The following is a 21,303-nucleotide window of genomic DNA, read 5'->3' as shown; positions in this document are numbered from 1 at the left end:
AAATTTTATAAACAAAATTAGTTTCAACGAATTTCAGGTAAAATTCCGACTTTTTACCAATTTTAACTAAAATTTGTATGTATTTTGTTAAATGCTAAGAAACTTAGTTAACTAAATATACACATGGATTTTTTTCTTAAAAAATATATCAGCTACTTTAGTGATGGTACATTTAACGTACACATAAAGTTTGAACATCTTAAATATGATTTTAACAAGGAAATCTATGACTATCAAAGTCACCCCGAAATTTTAAATAAGAATTTTTAACGTAACTATTTTCTAAACACTATTGAAAAAACTTTTTTTCCAACATAGTGCATGGACATTGTGTGGCCTACCCCAGGACATGTTTTAAAAATAATAATCTTGAGAAAAACCTTACCTGTTGGAAAATATTCCAAAAACAAATTGAAATCCTATTAAAGTCACCCCGGTTTACGGTAATTCTTTATCCAATTTTCACATCGGTAAGCAAAACTAAACATTCAATTTACAGATGATGCATTGGCAGAAATTTCATATCCAACTTAAGATCATCAATAGGAATTCGTATTTTTCAAAGATATGGGTTTGGTGGTTCAAAATATTTCATGTCAATTTGCCAATATTTTGGAAAGTGTCACTTTTACGATTTCATGTTTTGTTTTAAACTATAGCTGTATTTGATAAGAAATGAAAAATTGGATCACCTAAACAACCTAAACAAACGTTAGACAATAATTGGTAATGGCCTTATTGTTAGTAGAAATGTAACTAAAAATCTTGAAAATTTTTAAATCATTTGACTGACTCCGTCACCACAAACCAATCATCACCGCGAGAAACTAGATTGCCAATCCATCCACCTTGCACCACCGAGCCACACGCCACAAACAATCCAACCCGCGTGCAAATTGGACCATTACACATTGCCACCGCCAATAAGTTCCGCAGAAAAAGAAACCAATTCATCTCGGAATTGCCCCACCATTCGTCGTTCGTCGAGACGCCACCACCCCCCCTCACCCCACCCTCAAACCACCACCCGCTCGCAAACCGTGACGGTAATTTATAAATACGTCACGTAAATAATGATCCCCCTGTGCAATATTCACTTCGGCGACCGAAAAGGGAACTGAACTGTGTTGCCACCTTCATCAACCACCATCCTGGCCTGGCTGCCTGACTGACTGACTGTTGCCAACTCGGCAGGCAGGGCAGAGCGCCTCACGTACGGCACACGAGACTTTTTCCTTAGGTTTTTTCCGGATGGATTTTTTTTCTGAGTTCTTTTTTTGCAGCGATTTTCCACCACTACAATCCGTGGGCAGTGAGTATGATGATGACACACGAAATAAAAGGGAAATTAGAAGAAACTAAGTGTTCAGGGATGTGAAAAACTAAAGCTGATGATTCCTTGAAATTTCATTAACTTTGTTTTATTATTTTTATGTATTTTCAGCGATTCAGATGTTTTTGAATTTATTTTTAGGTTATTGATAGTTATAAGAAACTGACCTTAAAAAACTCAAATATTTAAGAATTCAACAGAAAAACAGTTTGATTGATGTACTTCATTCAATTGACAAAAAAATTATATAAATTTATGATTAAATTGTTATTGTATGTATGATATTGAATTTTTAAGAGTTAAGAGGCAGTATTTGTAAATTCTGCTCGGTTTGTTCTAGAGGTCGTATCGAGGTGCTCCGGAGTTGGATGAAACTTTCAGCGTTTGTTTGTCTATGCATGAGATGAACTCATGCCAAATATGAGCCCTCTACGACAAAGGGAAATGGGGTAAAACGGGCTTCGAAGTTTGAGGTCCAAAAAACCTAAAAAATCTTAAAATTGCTCGCATTTCCGTAAAACTTCATCAATTCCAACTCTCGTAGATGCATTTGAAAGGTCTTTTGAAGCACTTCAAAATGGGCTAAAAATGTTTAAAATTGATTTTTTTAAAACCTTAATATCTTTTTGCAACAGCCTCCAACACCAATACTTCCATAGGTCAAAAGATAGGTAATTATATGGACTATATGCCTACGGTATTAACTTTTTGGCCAATCGCAGTTTTTCTCATAGTTTTTCGATTTTTCTACAACAAACATTTAACAACGTTAGTTTTTGCCCTGTAGGCCTCCATAGCGGCACTTTTTGGTCTTAATTTTGTCACATTTGGAATCCTCGGAAAATTTCACTCTAGTTAGTAGAATTGGAGTTGTAAATTTGATTGGAAAAATTGCCATTTAGAATGAATTAAAATATTTTTTAACAATTTGTTGGATTAGGGGTGGAACAGGTTTTCACCTACCTGATACAGCATTTGACGCATTGATCGCAGGGTAAATTAAATCAATTTCTTTTTTCAAAACTATTTTATTTAATTATTTTTTAAATCAAATTTACCACTCCAATACTTCTAACTAACGTGAAATTTCCCGAGGATTCAAATAATAATAATAATACAAATCTGAAATTTTGTTTGCTCTCTTTTCAAGTTAAATTCCAAAATCAGAATGCTAAGCAAAATATGTAATAAGCAAATTTCTAACAAAATATCAATGATCAAAAGATATAAAATTAAGCTAAATCTTGGTCATGAAAATATTTTATGTTAATAAGGTTCCTTCCGTTTGTCAATTATTGTACAGTCAAATTGTTTAAATTTTTAAACACAATTGCAGATGATTGACGTCGTTCCCTCAATACCTTTCTGGACTTCTTTAAATTTCAAAAATGCTTTATTAAAAATGTTGTATCGGATAATAATAATAATAATAAAAAAAAAATGACGCTAATCAATACAAAAACTAGCTTTACGTTAAATTTCAAATATGGGGCCATCCAGAAACAACGTTTACTTTTTAAAATTGATGTTGCCCAATTGAGCAAATCTCTACGGAATCGGTCTTTTTTCTTTAATTTTAATTTTTGTATTTTTTAATCCGGCTGAAACTTTTTTGGTGCCTTCGGTATGCCTAAAGAAGCCATTTTGCATCTTAAGTTTGTTCATATAATTTTCCATACAAATTTGGCAGTTGTCCATACAAAAATGATTTGTGAAAATTCAAAAATCTGTATCTTTTGAAGGAATTTTTGGATCGAATTGGTGTCTTCTGCAAAGTTGTAGGTATGGATATGGACTACACTGAAAAAAATGATACACGGTAAAAAAAATTGGTGATTTTTAATTTCACTTGATGTCACTAAAACTTGATTTGCAAAAAACACTATTTTTGATTTTTTTATTTTTTGATATGTTTTAGGGGACATAAAATGCCAACTTTTCAGCAATTTCCAGAATGGGCAAAAAATCTTTGACCGAGTTATGATTTTTTGAATCAATACAATTTTTTTTTCTTAAAAATCGAAATATTGGTCGCAAAAAAATTTCAATTTCATTTTTGGATGTAAAATTGAATTTGGAATCAAAAAGTACTTCAGTGAAATTTTGATAAAGTGCACCGTTTTCAAGTTATAGCCATTTTTAGGTAACTTTTTTCAAAAAGTCGCAGTTATTGATTTTTTAAAAATAGTGCCCATGTTTGCCCAATTTTGAAAAAAATATTTTTGAAAAGCTGAGAAAATTCTCTATACTTTGTTTTTTTTGGACTTTGTTGACCATTTTCTAATGTCGATATCTCAGCAACGAATGGTCCGAATTACAATGTTAAAATATGAAACACTCGTGAAATTTTCCGATCTTTCGAAAAATTTCACGAATGTTTCATATTTTAACATTGTAAATCGGACCATTCGTTGCTGAGATATCGACATTAGAAAATGGTGGGTTGTTTGAGTGAGACTTAGAAAACATCAATTATCCTGTTTTTAAACCTTTGCATGGCAATATCTCAGCAAATAAGGGTCGTATCAACAAAGTCCGAAAAGCAAAATATAGAGAATTTTTTCAGCCTTTCAAAAATATTTTTTTTCGAAAGTGGGCAAACATGAGCACTATTTTTAAAAAATCAATAACTGCGACTATTTTGAAAAAAGTTACCTAAAAATGGCTATAACTTGAAAACGGTGCACTTTATCAAAATTTCACTGAAGTACTTTTTGATTGCAAATTCAATTTTACATCGAAAAATTAAATTGAAATTTTTTTGCGACCAATATTTTGATTTTTTTAAAAATTGTATTGATTCAAAAAATCATAACACGGTCAAAGATTTTTTGCCCATTCTAGAAATTTCTGAAAAGTTGGCATTTTATGTCCCCTAAAACATATAAAAAAAAGTTCAAGATGGTATGTCAGAGACATAACCGAAAGACATAGGACAGTATAGGGCCTTAAATTTTTATTAAGATTGCTGATGTTTTCGGATTGATAGTGAAATGTAAAACCAGATTATTTTATTTTGCTTGATTGGAAGATTGCAGAATAACTCTTTCGTGAATGTTTTGGTGGTCCTGAAAAGGACCGTTTAATTTTTGCCCTGGAATAAAGAAATGAGATTAGGCTTGATCCTGGCTGGGTCCATCAGCGGTGTTCCAAGAGGGCGGGGGGATGGTTTCCTGTTAATAAACAATTGATGATGGTTGACTGAATAATTAAATACGTTAAATATATGAATAAAGTGGGAAGGTGATGGCGTGGCTGGAAGGGGGAGGGAAAGAAGGGAGGGGGGGGGGCGGTTGTTTGGTAGGTTTTAGTGTGTAGTACAGTATGTTTTCGGATAGATAGTGAAATGTAAAACCAGATTATTTTATTTTGCTTGATAGAATTGTTGCAGAGTAACTCTTTCGTGAATATTTTGGTGGCCCTGAAAAGGACCGTTTAATTTTAGCCCTGGAATGAAGAAATGAGATTAGGCTTGATCCTGGCTGGGTCCATCAGCGGTGTTCCAAGAGGGCGGGGGGATGGTTTCCTGTTAATAAACAATTGATGATGGTTGAATGAATCATTAAATAAGTTCAATATATGAATAAAGTGAGAAAGAGAAGGAGTGGGTGGAAGAGGGGAAGGGGCGGTTGTTGGGTAGGTTTTAGTGTGTAGTACAATATTGTTCTGCTTCTTAAAGTAATATTTACATTTCATTTGGTTCCTGATGTAGTGATGTTAATGTTTGGGGGGAGGGGAGGGGTCAGTGTGTTTAGTTAGTGTTTACAAAAGTTTTCTGGTATACTTAAATTAATGAGTTTACAGTTCATTTGTGAGTTTGTGTTAGTGTAGGTGTAACTGGTAATTTACATTTCAATTTCTTCTTGTAAAATCCGATGATAATATCGTCGTGTCCGGCTTTGAACGTTTATGGATCAATGCAACTGAGATGGCTCGGGTTCTTCAGTTCGTAGTACAGACAGCATGGGTCTGTGGTAGGAAAAATAGCATACATACCGCGAATTGCTCGCCACATGTATGCCTCTGGTAAATGTGAGATCAAGGACCGTTCCACGATTTGTGGTCGTCTGTCTCACGTCGTTAGCTAAGGATAGTTGGAAGTGCTCGCCCATAAACTTAATGAATTCGACATTTTCTCGTTTGGAAACGTCGACATTAAAATCACCGGTTACTACCATTGGCAAACCAGTGCGGGCAGTCTGGAGCAACTTCCGTGCCAAAAACCAACCTTTCTGCTTCAGTGTGGTTCCTGGGATGATGTACACCGAGAACAGCAGTACCTCAGTGCCCATCACATCCACTGTAGCAGCGCAAACGTCACCGTATTTATCTGCCACACCGAAAAGTTCGTCTCGATCTTGACTCACCAATTCGGGAGTATACGGGACTGCCATGCTGGTTTTGGTCGTCGTCTTTCGATAAATTGCCACACCGCCAGATCTCGCGTCATCCCTTTTGGACTGGACAACACAAGTGTAGCCTTCAATCTCGACCGAGGAGTTATCATCCAACCACGTCTCGCTTAGGGCCAAGTAGTCTACACTGGTCAGTATGGAATCGATCGATATATCCTGGTGATGAGCGCTCAAGCTTTGGACGTTGATTGTCATCAGGGTGCATGCTGGTCCACTACTCGCCAACACCTCAGAAAAATCGTCTCCGATCGTTCGATAACGGTTATTCCTCAAGCGCTTGTATTCGTCCCGCAACTCACGCATCGCTGGAGAGTTGTTTGCCTTGGCGTGGTGGAACACAGGCTTTTCCTTAGACGGATCTAGAGAGGGATTGTCCGCGTAGGTCAAGTAGAGTCCTTCCAGCGAAGTAACCCGTGACAAGGCAACGTACACCAGCCTTTGCTCCTGCGAGCGACTGTACTGGTAAACGACCTTGGAGAAAGTTCCACCTTGTGACTTGTGGATTGTCATGGAACAGGCACTCGCAATCGGAAATTGAATCCGCTTGCATTTGATCGTACCTCCAAGAGCGATGTTCACGTGCTGCTTCGTGATGGGGGTCCAATCCTGCTGCAGGAGATGGGGTCGGGCGTTAACGACTGCCTGCGCCTTAGATCTTGCAATGGTTCCGATTTTCTCCGTATCGAATTGCAACCAGAGTCTGTAGATCACTTCTTCGCCGGCGTCGTTTTCCCGCATCTCCACATACTTCAGCTCGCCGATTGCTCCGTTTACCAGATTATCATCGCCATCGATGTTGGTAGTGATCATGTAGGGCTTTCCAATGCAAAAACGAACCATATATGGCAGCCCACTCGTTTGGGCTGTGCTCATTTTATGTAATTTCGTTCGTGCACTGGTTGCCTGAGCGGATGTGCTGTGACCTGTGATCATATCGTCGGCAAGACAGTCCAGACCCTCGAGCCCACTCAACGCTTCTCTGTTGAACCGATCGACATCAACGTTTTGATGGAACAGCCAAACGGCGTTGGGAGCTTCCCGTTGGCAGTCCTCCACTGACTTGAACCGACTCTCGATCAGCGTCTTCTGTTCATCCGTCAGTTTCTTGCCTTCGCCAATCGCGGTGAGGATGGTGGAGAACACCACATCGGTCTGACGCATGACCTGATCCAACTCGTACAGTCGGATGTAATCCCACAGCCAAGATCCACCAATCGAATTTCTCGGAGCCTTATAGATTGGTAAAGCATTGACTGGATTCAGCTGATGTAAATCTCCGGTAAACGTAACGTTCTGGTTAGCGAATGGGTGAAGGTGGTCCAAATGAATATCCTGCAAACGTATGTGCATTGTTCTGAAGTTACCTGCGCTAAGCATACTAACTTCATCTACAATGTGGAGCTTCACGTTCCGGAATTCATTTCGGTACGTCTGCAGCCATTCAGGGCTAAGCTTTGAGTCACTCTGGCGCGATATTGCAATGCGGTAGGCACGATGGACCGTAACACCGTCAATGTTAACGGCGGCTTTGCCTGTCGACGCACATGCAATATACGCGTTGTTGCGAGAGTTGTGACCTTGGCTGTACCGGTTATAGGTTTCCATCATCAGACGCAGTGTGAACGTTTTACCACTACCCGCTGGTCCAGTCAGGAAGATCTGCATCGCTGGAATTTCAGGATCAAAGCTCGTCAGTCGATGGATGATGTGGAGGATCAACATGCGCTGCTTCTCGTTAGCCTGCCGCATCCAGGCACAGTAGTCAGCTTTTGGCATGACATTCGAACGTTGTTTCACAATCGCTCGCAGTGCAGAAGTCGGCAGGTTTTCGATGTCATCGTTGTTTGGCTGCATGTCGATGCTCCTCACGTACTCGTTGTGCTTCTCCGTGGCGGCTCTCTCTTGCTCGCCATCGCCTTCCTGTGCGATTATTCGGAGGTATTCCTCAACGGTCTGCTCCAAATTCAACTCACAATCGTATTCCTTACGTTTCGCGATGAGCTCTGTCTCATGCGAATCGTACAATTGGAGGAATTTGTTCTGGTCCAGCAGGTCGACTCGTTCATTCCGGAACGGCAAAAACAGGAGCACTGCCTCTCGCTTGTACTCGACCATTTCGCTCATCGGGTATCCTCGCCATCGCAGGATTTTGGCAGTGCCTCGCAGCTTGTAGCTGTTTTTGGTGCTTTTCATCGGTGCATACCATGCGACGAAATCAGCCAGGCACACATCCTCCAATCCATCGCGGTCCTCATACTTCTGGACGATGTTTCTGGTCCACACGTCCGTTGAGTCGTCGTCGAGTCCCTCGTTGTCCATCTGCTGGTGTCGCTTCCGGCATCGGGTTCTCTCATTTGGCCACATTGTCGGCACAAATTCGATTTTCCGGCTTGCTTCGGACATCGGTAACCGGAGCAAGATCCACGCTGCTTCCTGTGAGCACATCTCAACACTGTTGAGTACTCTCACGCCCAACTTCTTCAGCAAGCCTTGATAGTCGTAGTCGGGATACTGCTCCTGCAGCTCGAGAAGCTCTCGGTGAAACGCGCTGATGCCTCGATTTGTCTTGTTGACGTAATCAACCAAATAAGAGGCGCACGAGTACTCGTCCATGATGAACTGCAGATCACTGTTGGAGCGAAGTACACCGCCAATCCAAACGTTGAATGGATTCATGTAGAGCTGATTCATCGGACGCTTGAAGAAGAACGCTGGTCGCTGTAGCCATGCACGAATCACTTCGAGGTAGTATTCCTCGGTACACTCACAATCGGCCAGAAAGTCTTCGAGAGTTTCGAAAGTCTTCGTTTCCAGAATCTCACGAAACTCGAGAGCACGTTTCTTCAGTGCAGAACGACGACTGTCATCAGCCGGAAGGGGCACCAATACCCGATCCTCGTTCATCGGCCAGTACGGAATGTTGAAACGACAACGTTTATCGTTGTGTTTGTAACACGTACGTGTGTGAGCGTGCTCTTGCTTCTTGCCAAGCAGTGGTCCCAACCAACGGAAGGCATCGATGGAGCAGAGAGTGTTGATCATTTCAATGGTGGCGGGCATGTCCTCGGAAACGTCCTCACGAGGATCGTTTGCACACCAGAGCATGATGTGGGCATGCGCGCTACCACGTTGTTGAAACTCGATCCGCTTGAAGTAATCCACAACGTAGTATTTACCAAATGGACTGAACCGTTTGGACTTCAAGATGCGCATTATGACGTCAACAAGCTTGTCGATGTATGCAACACACGTCACAGGATCTTCAACGACCAACTTTGCCTTTTGAAACGCGCTTAACTCCGACAGCGGGTCGGCCAATTCAAGGTCATCGTAGTCACTGGACAATTTGTGCAGCACCTTCAACAGTTCTTCCCATTGAGTTTCACTGGCGCTCAAGGTGAGAAACATTGTTGGTTTACCCAACTGTCGAATCATGGCGAAGAGGTCCTGTTTGCGTCCTTGCCAGTACTGCACAGAGTTCGGTATCCCTTTGAAGAAAGCCAAGCCAATCTCCATCATATTCCTCTGGAACTCTGGATCGCTGAGCTGGGCACGTGTGACGTTATCTGTTCCCACAGATTTGAAGTGGCATTTGAGCCCTTCAATCATACGGCAGTATAACACCTTCATGGCCATGGCCAGAATGTGATCTGGACGAGCACCCCGCCTGTCAGCTCGCCTAGCTTCACTGCTCGCCTTGTTGAACACAGTAGCTTGTACGCCTAGCTTGATCGTTGTCGGGAACCCATAGTATATGTCGGGATTACTCAACTCCTCGGCATTCTCATCGTACAAAATACTCGAGGGCATTCGGTTCATGGTAGGGCAAAGCTCCAGGTACATGTCTTCGTTCCACATCGCAGTTTGTTGCATGCTAGCCAACAGCTCGGCTTCATCTTCGATGATATCCAGTGGCATTGCTTCTTCCGCCCGCGAGGGACCCTCCTGTGGATCTGCTCCGAACGCATTCAATCGTTCTTCGTCAAAAGTAATGCCCTCACGTTTATACAACGGAGTAGTTACGAGATACTTGAGCCAAGCATAAACAGTCCCCTTGCAAACCCACCCCGAGTAATGGCTCGATTTGTGTGCAGTGTGCTTCTTGAAGCTCACATTAATCGCACAGTCATTATCAAGATCGCGAGGAAGAACCCGAACCATCTCCTCAACGTCTACCGGCACATTGATCACCTGCCCAATGATACCATAGTTGCCCAAAGCATGACACAGACGACGAATCACCAGAAAGATGAAACGGGGAGAAATCAGCCGCTTGCTGATCATATCCAGTTTGGGAAGACCCGGTGGTATCGGCGGGTAAACAAATCCGTTGCTTTTGGACAGGGTTGGGACCTTTCCACGATTCAAGCTGCTGTTGCAGGTTTGGCACACCATGAAACCTTCGGTTGAATCAAAGTCGCCGGCTTGTACCAGTACATTTCCTCCAGCTTCAGTGATGGGCTTCAAGTCGTTCTTGAACCAAAGTCTGTCGCAAACGCTGCACACAGCACCAAACGAGTTCTCAACGAAAAGCTTACGGAACTCAAGAGTGGCCCTGTCGTAGTTCGGTTTGCTTGCATTGCGAGGACCTGCCTCTGTGAAACACGATAGAGTTGACCCAAACCTCGAAAACTTCGCATAAATTTAAAGACCTACCCTGGCTTGCCCCATCTGAAATGCTATCCGACTGACTTGGTGCAGAATTTGATGGCATTTCTAAAAAGTTATTTTGCGTGTTTAGTAAATTTTTCACAATAACACAATGTGTTTAACGTCTCACCTTCTTCATCAATCTGCACCACCGGATCATGGAGGCTTATTGCGTCTGCCTCCATGGGCGGATAAATCCCTAAAAAGTTGCGTATGAAAAATATTTGAAAAGTGCGTTGAGATGGATCTAATAATATCGAAAATTATATATTAGCATAACAAATTTTGTCCCTTTGTTTTGAGATGATAATGTTTATAAGAGTAATTGGAAATACAGTGATAACACAAGGCCGAATATTTTCAACCTGAATTAATGTTCATTTCATTTAAAATCGTATCTTTGGCATGACAAGTATTATGTTGGAAATTTATTCCAAATTTTAACGTTCTTTTTTGAACATAGTGCTTAAAATCTGTAAAACATTAGGCTAAAGAGATTACGCTAATGTATTACATTTTGATTCTTTACAGAAATGCTAATTTTTCATCTAATTATAACGTTTATTTCAATTTATCACTTTCCAATTTATTTCAATTTATCACTAGAAAGTGAATAAAAGCTGTAGAAATTTAGCACACACACACACACACACACACGCGCACGCATAAATTTTCTTCGATCGCACTTACCCTGTTCGGGATTCTCCGATGCCGAATTTGGAACCGAAATGTTCGCGGTTCCTCGTCTACCGCCCCGCCGCACACCTTCAGCAACGAAAGTAACATCCGCGGTAGCACCTCCTTGCTCGCTCCGACCGAACGTTGTCTGTCCAGTCCTCCTCCTCTCCCGCAACCGTCTCATACGTTCAGCAGAAGTGCTGCCAGACGCATTCGACCCTCCCGTTGCATCTCCCACTCGCTCCAGCCGCCTCCGTTTTCCTGGATTGGACACCGACGGTCCAGCCCCAGAACCTTCCGGGAACTCATCCCCGTGCTCTCCACCTCCTTCAGCAGCTCGCTTCCGTCGCCTGTACCGCCTCATGCGTTCAGCGTTGTCCACTGGCGCCGCGGTAGGCTCATCCGCCAACTGCCTCTCCTCCTCTCTCTCCTCTCTCTTCCGCTTCCGATAGGACGCCGTGTACACCTTCTGCAAATGCTTGGACATCTTGTCTAGCCGCAGTTCAGTAGGGTTATGAAGCGCCAAAAATGGTTCTACTAGGTACTTGAATGCTACATCCCAAGATGGGAAGCTCATTTCAATCGATCAGCGTGAAGTAGCAAAAATCATGATCGGATTTGCAAAATAGGTTTAACAAGATTTAAACTTAATTTTAATGCTTCTAGCAGAATGTTTCTCGCTGACGCAATGAAGTTGGTCTTGAGGCTCCAAAATTATTCGCCTTTAGCAATTCAGTTTGTTGGTCAGCAAAATGTGGTCCAAAATGGTTGGATAATTGGAGATGGATATTTGAAAATTGGATAAACACACACACACAAACACACACACACACACAGAATTGTATACCCAGAATGAAGATTACTCTTTCGTGAAAATTTTGTGGCCCTGAAAAGGGCCGTTTAATTTTAAAACCGACGAGTCGGCGACTGGCGACTTCCACCGTCTTCATCATGCTTGCTCCTCAACTGCAGCATCAGCCGGCATGCCTTCCCCCGGCCAGAGCACGGATTTTGATTTCCTCCTTCTGCTGATGATTCTTCTTTCGGCTATTGCTGCTGGCCTTCCTACGCGGGACCGAGATCGAAATTTGAATTTCCTCCCGTTGCTGGCTTTTTGCCGGTCCGAGAACGGATTCCTCTCCTGCTGCTGGCCGTTCCTCTGCTGGTTTCTGCTCCCCTCTGCTGTGGCTGCTGCGGTTTCCTCCGTGCCGTCCCGAAGCGGCCTTCTCGAGTGCTCGTGCCGTAATGACTCGCGTGTGCGAGGTTTTGGTGGTTAAATAGATTTGGGTATGGCAAGCGGCGCAAAAGGGGAGTGGTCTCCAACGCATAAACTTTTTTTGCGCGTATGCGTTTGAGACCGCGCCCCTTTTGTTCCGTTCTCCTATTCTGCCGACATATAAGCAGCCAAACCTCGCACTCGCGAGTCATTTTGGATCGAGCACTCGAGAAGGCCTCATCGGAGGAGGAAGCAGCCATCGCGGAGGAAGCAGCAAAAGCCACAGCAGAAGGAGAAGAAGAGGACAACCAGCGGAAAGAACCAGTAGCACAGGAAATCTGTTCTTTGGTTGGTGGAAGGCTAGCAGCAGGAGGAAATTCAAATTCCGCTCTCGGTCCGGACAGTCGCAGGAAGACGGGATGACGTCATAAGTGGATTGAAACCCTTGGCCGAAGAGGGTGCCCAGATCAGACCAAATTAAACGGCCCTTTTCAGGGCCAATAAATCAATCACGAAAGAGTCTCAATCTCAACCAAACCAACCAACTCAGAAATGAGTTGGCCTGAATTTCAACCGATTCTACAAAATTGACGACCCTTTTCAAGGCCCTCATCCAGAACTAGCAAGCTATTTTAAATTTGAAATTTTGCGGAAAACATACTTTAACTATTTCACGCACACTAGCGCACCATTTGTTTAAACGATACAAATTTTAACCTCAATCTACTTAGCATGTGTACTCACAATTTTCTATACAATTTTGATCATTGGCCCAAAGTGGATTGTTTTCATCATATCACGAATTTTAACCCAGACTGCATGTTTCCAAATTGGCTGGCGAGAAGCGCGCAAGACTCTTTTCTTGTTTTGCCGTTCCTAAGGCCAATGTATTTGTGATACATTAGCCTCATTCATTCTAAACTTTCTGTAAAGATTTTCTTTGCTCCACAACAAATTTCGATCTGATTAATGAGCGTCTCAGGTAGGCCTTGAAAGGTCAGTTTTTTCTAAGAATCATAAGTTGTGAGAAAACTCTCACAAAATAGTAAATCACTTACACATGCGTGCAATTGGCGTTTGCATTTTAAGAAATGAATAAGATAACTCTTTCGTGATGAATTTGGTGGCCCTGAAAAGGGCCGTTTATTTCAATTTGCTGCCTTCCTCCTACTTGCAACCACAGCTGCGCTCAATCTGCCGTCTGCGGGTCAGAAACGGCCAGTATTGATAACGTCTTAAGAACCACCAAACGGTAACCGACGGAATTGATGTCAAAAAGGCTTCCTCTAAACAGCGCACAGAGCTGTGTTGGATTTCCGCCTGATTTGCTTCGACCGGCCCGGCTTCCATTGTCGCTTCTTTTCTCCCTTCTGCTTGTCGCTTCCTTTGCCGCGTCCAGTCTAGTGAAGAAGTTGCTCCGTCTGTACGATGTTGACTGACCGAGCCGCTTTTTGTTGATTTAGGTCGGGGACGTTTGCCCCGCCTCTTTGCACCCGTTCTCCTATACTTCCTTATTCGCTTTTTGCCCCGTCGACGATCCGAAAATTATGAGGTAGAGTGGGGGTGATTTTAGATACATCAATCTCACGTCTCTCGATTGACTGATTGGGAAACGTTTGTTCAACCAACCAGCGTGCCCCAAAAAGAGGAGAAATTTGCCGAGAGAGGAAGGTGAATCACGGCGTATCATTTCGTTTTGCGAAATTTTGGATTGCTACCCTGTATAGAGGCTATTAGGTTTAGATTGAACAAGACTAACTCTTTCGTGATTGATTATGGTGGTCCTGAAAAGGACCATATTGTTTGGTTATCTGAAAAGAATGGTTTTAGGATTAAGGGTTTAGAATTCATCAAGAATAACTCTTTCGTGATTGTTTTGGGTGGTCCTAAAAAGGACCAAATCTCTGAAAGAAAAGTTGAAGATTATTGAATTTCTGAAAAGAAGATTAAGTTATGAATCGTTATAAAGTTCTACGCCCTGGCATCCCAAGAAAACAAACGCCTTGGACGACTTACAACACTGGAGGAAACCATTTATAGACAACTTACAAACCCAAGGCGACAAAATCCTTAGACAACTTGCAACCCGGGAGGAAACCATTTATAGACAACTTGCAATCCCAAGTTGACAACATCCTTAGACCACTTTCAACCCACCCAAACGTTTATGGACGACTACTCTACCAACTTACTTTTGAATTTTGAATTTGCGCTTTTGGACGACCCTTCAAGACGCACAACCGAATTTCAAACGCTGAGGGAGCTGAACCCCCGAACACGACAGACTGGCGAACGCTGAGGGAGCCCAAGAACAAGAGATCTTCCCAGATTTGTTACTTTTGCCTAGCTTGCTTGCTTAGTTAGTTTTAAATCTGGTCTGGTCTCTTGCTCTTAGAGCCTAACTCCCCAACCCAACAGAACTTTCAAACCCTTAGGACCGACCAAGACCCGTGCCGAACCCTAATTGGACTGAACACCCATTCAAAAGAGTGGAAGGAAAGAGAAGAACGATTTTAGCAAGAATGTTAAGAGCATAATGGAGGGGGGGGGGGGGCAGAGGGGTTGGGGGCGAGAGCAGCCTCAGAAAGCTGTGCATTCCGTCGCCCCCCGAAGACCAAAATTTGTACCTGAAATTTAAATTCAAATTATTGCAGTTCGCTGCCTCGTCCCGGGCCTCGGACGAGGGACGGGGGATGAGGGCAACTCTTTCAACCGACTAGAATTTGATGAGATGAAATCTTTCAGAAGCGCTCGCCACGAATGCGACGAGCTAGTTGGATGTCCTTGGACATGATCGTGACACGTTTGGCGTGGATCGCGCACAGAGTTGTGTCCTCGAACAGCCCCACCAGATACGCCTCGCAGGTCTCCTACAGCGCCATCACGGCCGAACTCTGGAACCGCAGATCCGTCTCCTCCGGTGGCCGGCGCCTTCATGGCCAACTGCTTCCGCGGTGCTTTTCCCCCGGTGGACTTGCGAGCTATTTGCTTCGTGCAAGCCATGGTCCTTAATCAGCCTCCGATGCGATGTTACTCCGTCGAATGTTACAGTCAGAATGATGGTCTGAGGTCTTGCGCGCGTTGTTATATATGATTTTGGCCCTCTACTTCCCCTCCTTTTCGCGACCGACACCAGTCGCGTTGCTTGGATGATTTTCCCCTCAAATTAGGTACTTGACTCATTTTGCAAGCAAAATCACTACATTTTGAAAACGTTTTAAAAGATTCAATTGTTTCTATAGTAAAACTATTAAGCCAATGTTTAATAAGTCCCTTTTTCATGATTAAAGATGTAACTCTTTCGTGAATGATTTGGTAGTCCTGAAAAGGACTGTTTAGTTTGACTTTTCTTGGCGGCAGCAGCATTCTGAGCCGGCGCGGTCTTCTTCGGCTTCGGGGTCTTCGGGCTTCTTGGCCGCAGTTTTGATAGCCTTCTATTACATTGGAGACGCCGTGGCCTTTGTCCTCTACACGGCACCAGCGGCCTTCCGGGTTTTTGCCAGCTTCAGCAAACTCGTTGCACCGGTTCCTTTGCGTCGGGTGAACGCCTTCCGGATGAAATTTAACTGCTTGGCCAGGCCGCGATGTTCTTCTTAATAACCCGCGACGATCCGTTTTTCGGTGGCCGGCGGATGGTCTGCTTCTTTCTCCTTTTGCTGCTGCTGCACCTTCCACGCCGGTCCGATGTGGACCTCTCGAGTGCTCGTTCCAAAATGACACGCGCGGGCGATGTTTGGTTGCTTAAATCGATTTGGATATGGCAAGCGGCTCAAAAGGGGCGCGGTCTCCAACGCATAAACTTTTTTTGCGCGTATGCATTTGAGACCGCGCCCCTTTTGTCCCGTTCTCCTATTCTGCCGACATATAAGCAGCCAAAACTCGCACCCGCGAGTCATTTTGAATCGAGCACTCGAGAAGGCCGCATCAGTCCATCGCGGAGGAAGCAGCAGAAGGAGAAGAAGAGGACCAGCAGCAGAAGCAGCAGAACCATCCAGCCATCCAACCAGAATCTTTTCTCGGGTCGGCGGAGGGCCAGCAGCGGTCGCTGAAGCGAACAAGGCCGCATCAGTTGCGGATAGGAACGATAAAATGACCGGCAAAACGGCGATTTTCGCCACAGTGTGGTGTATCGTCCAAACATAAACGGCCCTTTTAAGGGCCACTAATTTATCACGAAAGAGTTATCCTTCAATTCTATGCAAATAATCTATCCTTTTCTGACCTTTTAAATTAATCGATTCAATCTCATTTTTTCGGTGCCAATATTTTAGAATCTCGGCTGTCATTTTCAGTCATATTTTGGTAAACTGCTTTGAAGTGATTTTCACGTACCGTCATCGGAGGTGACATTGGGTTTGGGGGGTGAGATTGTGTCATACAAAAATGCAGAAATTGTATGACCCAATCTCACCCCCAGACCCAATGTCACCCCCGATGACGGTACCTTCAAAATGTATTAGAGTTTCAGAAAAATTGATAATTCAGAAATGAGCGTGCATGAAATTATAGAGACAAATTCTTTCGTGATTGATTTATTGGCCCTGAAAAGGGCCGTTTAATTACGACTGAACCCGGTTCGCGGGGTCATCCCCGTTCTCCTCCACGACGCTCTTCCACCTTTTGCTGCTGCTCGATTGTTGCTCCCGCGCGAGCCCGATTAGGCCTGTTCGAACGTCCACAGCTTCTTTATCCTCATGTTGACTGCTGCTTCCTCCTTTTTCCGGCTGCTGTGCTGCTGCTGCTCCGCGCCGGCCTGACGTGCACAGTTCGAGTGCTCGTTCTAAAGTGACTTGCTTTTGCGAAATTTTCTGCTTATATAGCGGCACAGCCGGAGAACGGCACAAAAGGGGCGCGGCCTCGAATGCATACGCTCGCTCTGATTGGTCATCTGCCCGATTTGAACTGAAAAATGACTCATTTTGATTGCATGTTTTAAGCGCTTAAACTATGTTTAGTCAAAGTTATTATGTAATAAAACGATAGCTTAAGTCTTCCCCTTTCGACTGGTGATTGAATCTTCTGGATTAATCGATTGGGGGAAAAGATATAAGCGTTTGAAATATGTCAATTTTTTTCGCACGCTTGTGACGGTTTGGATCGAATTTCTGAACTGGCCCCCCAATATAGTAAGTAGAGACATAGTCCTATGTCAAAAATTAAAAATAGTGTTTTTTTGAAAATCAAGTTTTAGTGACAAAAAGTGAAATTAAAAACCACCCAATTTTATTTTACCGTGTATCATTTTTTTTCAGTGTAGTCCATATCCATACCTACAACTTTGCCGAAGACACCAAATCGATCAAAAAATTCCCTAAAAAAGATACAGATTTTTGAATTTTCACATATCATTTTTGTATGGACAGCTGCCAAATTTGTATGGAAAATTATATGGACAAATTAATGATGCAAAATGGCTTCTTTGGGTATACTGAAGGCACCAAAAAAGTTTCAGCCGGATTAAAAAAATAAAAAAAATCGTATGACCGAAATCTCAGAGAATTGCTCAATTGTTATTTTATGTTTGTGAAGAAGTATTTGAGTTATTGGAAAAATGAAGCAATAATTTGCCAACAGTCAAATTTTTAGTTCAATCGAAAATAAATTTGTACGACAAAATTGTCAATGTATAAATTATTAAAATTATTTGAATATAAAAATAATTAAAACACATCATAAAAAAAAACAAATATCTCACACTTCACTGGAAAGTATCATTCCATACAGCTCAAACACCCCCCATAAAGACATAAATATTGAGCAGATGAATTTCCTCCGTTTTGGCTCGAGAAAAACGCGTCGCAGAATTTTCATCATCGCCACACCACCACTGACGACGAAAACATACACCGCCAAAGTGGGAAATGAAGGGAAAATTTCGCGTGGCAAGTCGCTCACACATTCCAACAAACACACAGTCGCATCCTTTTTTATGTCTTTTTTGGGATGGATCTTCCTCCGCCGTTTTGTTTTGATTCTAGTATTTCACTTTCGAATTGTGTCTAAGTGTGATTTTGTGTGAAACGTGCGAACTTCCTAAAGGATGTGCGTGGTCAGTGTGTGTGTGTGTGGCACATAAATTTTCACGAAAACTTTACCAGACACACGCTCACCAAAAGGTGGGGGGAGTTGGGGGTTCCTGTTGATGGTATTGGTGAGGATGTCCGCAAAGATACGCAATTTATGTTTTATTACCCTATTCTGGGGGAGCCGTAGCCCGAGCAGCACGATAGAATTTGAATCAGCTGCAAGTTTTGTGGAGGGGATTGCCGGGTGGAACGTTAAAACGGAGGAATTGTTTTTTGCTGGTACTGGTGTTTTCCGGTATTTTACGTTGCGGTTGACGGGAAAAGTGCGTAAACATTGTATCGGCGCTGGAGGGGCGGTAGCTAGGGTTGTTCTTCTATATTTTATGTTGGGTTTAAAGAATATTTTGGGAAATTTTCTTTTACATATTCAATTAAAAAAAATCACAGTTTAATTATTATTTTGCATTTGTTTTAAGTTCAACCGAATCACACAAGAGATTCATATTCCAGAGAAGGAAATATGAAGTAATATTAGCATAGGCATCATACACAGCAAAATAAAATCTGTAATTCAACGACGTATAAAAGGTCTGAATGTTTTATTATGGATGAAATATAATTTTACGCCCAGAAATATGCAAAAAGTGTGTGATATTGATTGTCTCTTAGCACAAAGATTATTTGCAAACAATTTTATAATCGGATTTTTTTCTGTCTATGAAAACTTTCGCCGTTTATTTCAACTGAAACAACTCATTTGGATTGAACATCAAATTTCTTCTTATTATCTTTAGATGTCTGACTTCTAAAAGGTAATGGTTCTCGAGATTTTGGGTTCTGATTAACACTGGTTTTTATGAAAGACAAAATTTTAAATTCAGCACGTGAGCAGTTCTCTACGGAATCGGTCTGTACTTTTTAATCCGGCTGATACTTTTTTGGTGCCTTCGGTATGCCCAAAGAAACCATTTTGCATCATTAGTTTGTCCATATAATTTTCCATACAAATTTGGCAGCTGTCCATACAAAAATGATATGTAAAAATTCAAAAATCTGTATCTTTTGAAGGAATTTTTTGATCGATTTGGTGTCTTCGGCAAAGTTGTAGGTATGGATATGGACTACACTGAAAAAAAATTATACACGGTAAAAAAATTTGGTGATTTTTAATTTAACTTTTTGCAATTCCGTCGTGAAACTATTTACTTTTGCTGTCATTCTTGAACGACGAAATAGCCTACTTTTCTGTACCAAAAATAACAGAATCGAATAGCAACGCTTTTCAAAATAAATGCTGAAAAGTTCTACTTTTCAGCACTCAAATGGGTGCTGAAAAGTTGGACTTTACAGCACTTGTTTCGAAAAGTAACACTTTTCAATTTTTTTTGGATTTAAACGATTTATTGACAAAATACATGAAATTTTGACATAAAATTTCACTCAGTGTGTGTTTTTTTTTGGAATTGCAAAAAATGTTGTATGAAACTCGTTGCAAAACTTGATTTTTTCAGCACTCTTCGTATTTATCCAACTCGGTGAACCTCGTTGGATAAATGTACGACTCGTGCTGAAAAAATCCTCTTTTTGCAACTTGTTGCATAAACTACTATTTTGTCACTAAAACTTGACTTGAAAAAAAAACACTATTTTTATTTTTTTTATTTTTTGGTATGTTTTAGAGGACATAAAATGCCAACTTTACAGAAGTTTCCAGAATGGGCAAAAAATCTTTGATAGAGTTATGATTTTTTGAATCAATAAAGATTTTTTCAAAAAATCGAATATTGGTCGCAAAAATTTTTCAACATCATTTTCGATGTAAAATCGAATTTGCAATCAAAAAGAGTACTGTAATGAATTTTTGATAAAGTGCACAGTTTTCAAGTTATAACCATTTTTATGTAACTTTTTTGAAAATAGTCGCAGCTTTTCATTTTTTTAAATCAGTGCCCATAAGGCTTTCTAATCAGAAATTTACCAACACATTCAAAGTATGTTTACATTACAGCTGGACGTTTGTTTGCATCAGGTTTCCTATCTCTTTCTAGCAAAAGTTTTTGTCAGGTGACTTCTAGCTGGTTTTTTTGACTGGCCGCCCGATATGTCAGCCAACATACTTCGCAGTGCTGTGACAGCTCGAGCTCGATCATTGTTTGCATCAGGACACTGTGACGAGAAGTTCGTCATTTTTGGGTTAAATTATATTTTTTTTCACTGGGCCTAGAAAGCCTTATGTCTGCCCACCTTTGAAAAAAATAATTTTGAAAAGCTGAGAAAACTCTCTATATTTTGCGTTGCTGAGATATTGCCATGCAAAGGTTAAAAAGCAGGAAAATTGATGTTTTCAAAGTCTCACCCAAACAACCCACAATTTTCGAATGTCGATATCTCAGCAACTATAGGTCCGATTTACAATGTTAAAATATGTAACATTCGTGAAATTTTTGATATTTTCGAAAAAAATATTTTCAAAAATTTAAAATTAAGACTAACATTTCAAACGGGCCAAAAATTCAATATTACGCCCATTTTAAATGTTAGTCTTGTTTTTAAATTCTGTATTGATTTGAAAAACCATAACTCGGTCAAAGATTTTTTGCCCATTCTGGAAATTTCTGAAAAGTTGGCATTTTATGTCCTCTAAAACATATAAAAAATAAATAAAAATAGTGTTTTTTGCAAATCAAGTTTTAGTGACAAAATAAAAATAACCATATTTTTTTTACCTTGTATCATTTTTTTTTCAGTGTAGTCCATATCCATACCTATAACTTTGCCGAAGACACCAAATCGATCAAAAAATTCCTTCAAAAGATACAGATTTTTGAATTTTCCCATATCATTTTTGTATGGACAGCTGCCAAATTTGTATGGAAAATTATATGGACAAACTAATGATGCAAAATAGCTTCTTTGGGCATACCAAAGGCACCCAAAAAGTTTCAGCTGGATTAAAAAATACAAAAAAAATCGACTGACCGAAAT

The 21,303-nt window shown here is 41.5% G+C and overlaps 1 protein-coding gene and 1 pseudogene across 1 annotated transcript in view; both read right to left on the bottom strand.

Annotated features, from left to right (window-relative positions):
- The window catches only part of LOC120422779 (protein tiptop), a 671,857-nt gene that overhangs the window by 21,366 nt on the left and 629,188 nt on the right, over positions 1-21,303 (bottom strand). The window lies entirely within an intron of this gene.
- LOC128093073 (histone H3.1-like) lies at positions 14,900-17,447 on the bottom strand (annotated as a pseudogene).

The sequence above is a fragment of the Culex pipiens genome, chromosome 2 (genome assembly GCF_016801865.2).
Source record: "Culex pipiens pallens isolate TS chromosome 2, TS_CPP_V2, whole genome shotgun sequence".
Lineage (NCBI taxonomy): Eukaryota > Metazoa > Arthropoda > Insecta > Diptera > Culicidae > Culex > Culex pipiens.
The sequence above is the reverse complement of the archived record's forward strand: the minus strand, read 5'-3'. Positions and strand labels throughout refer to the sequence as shown.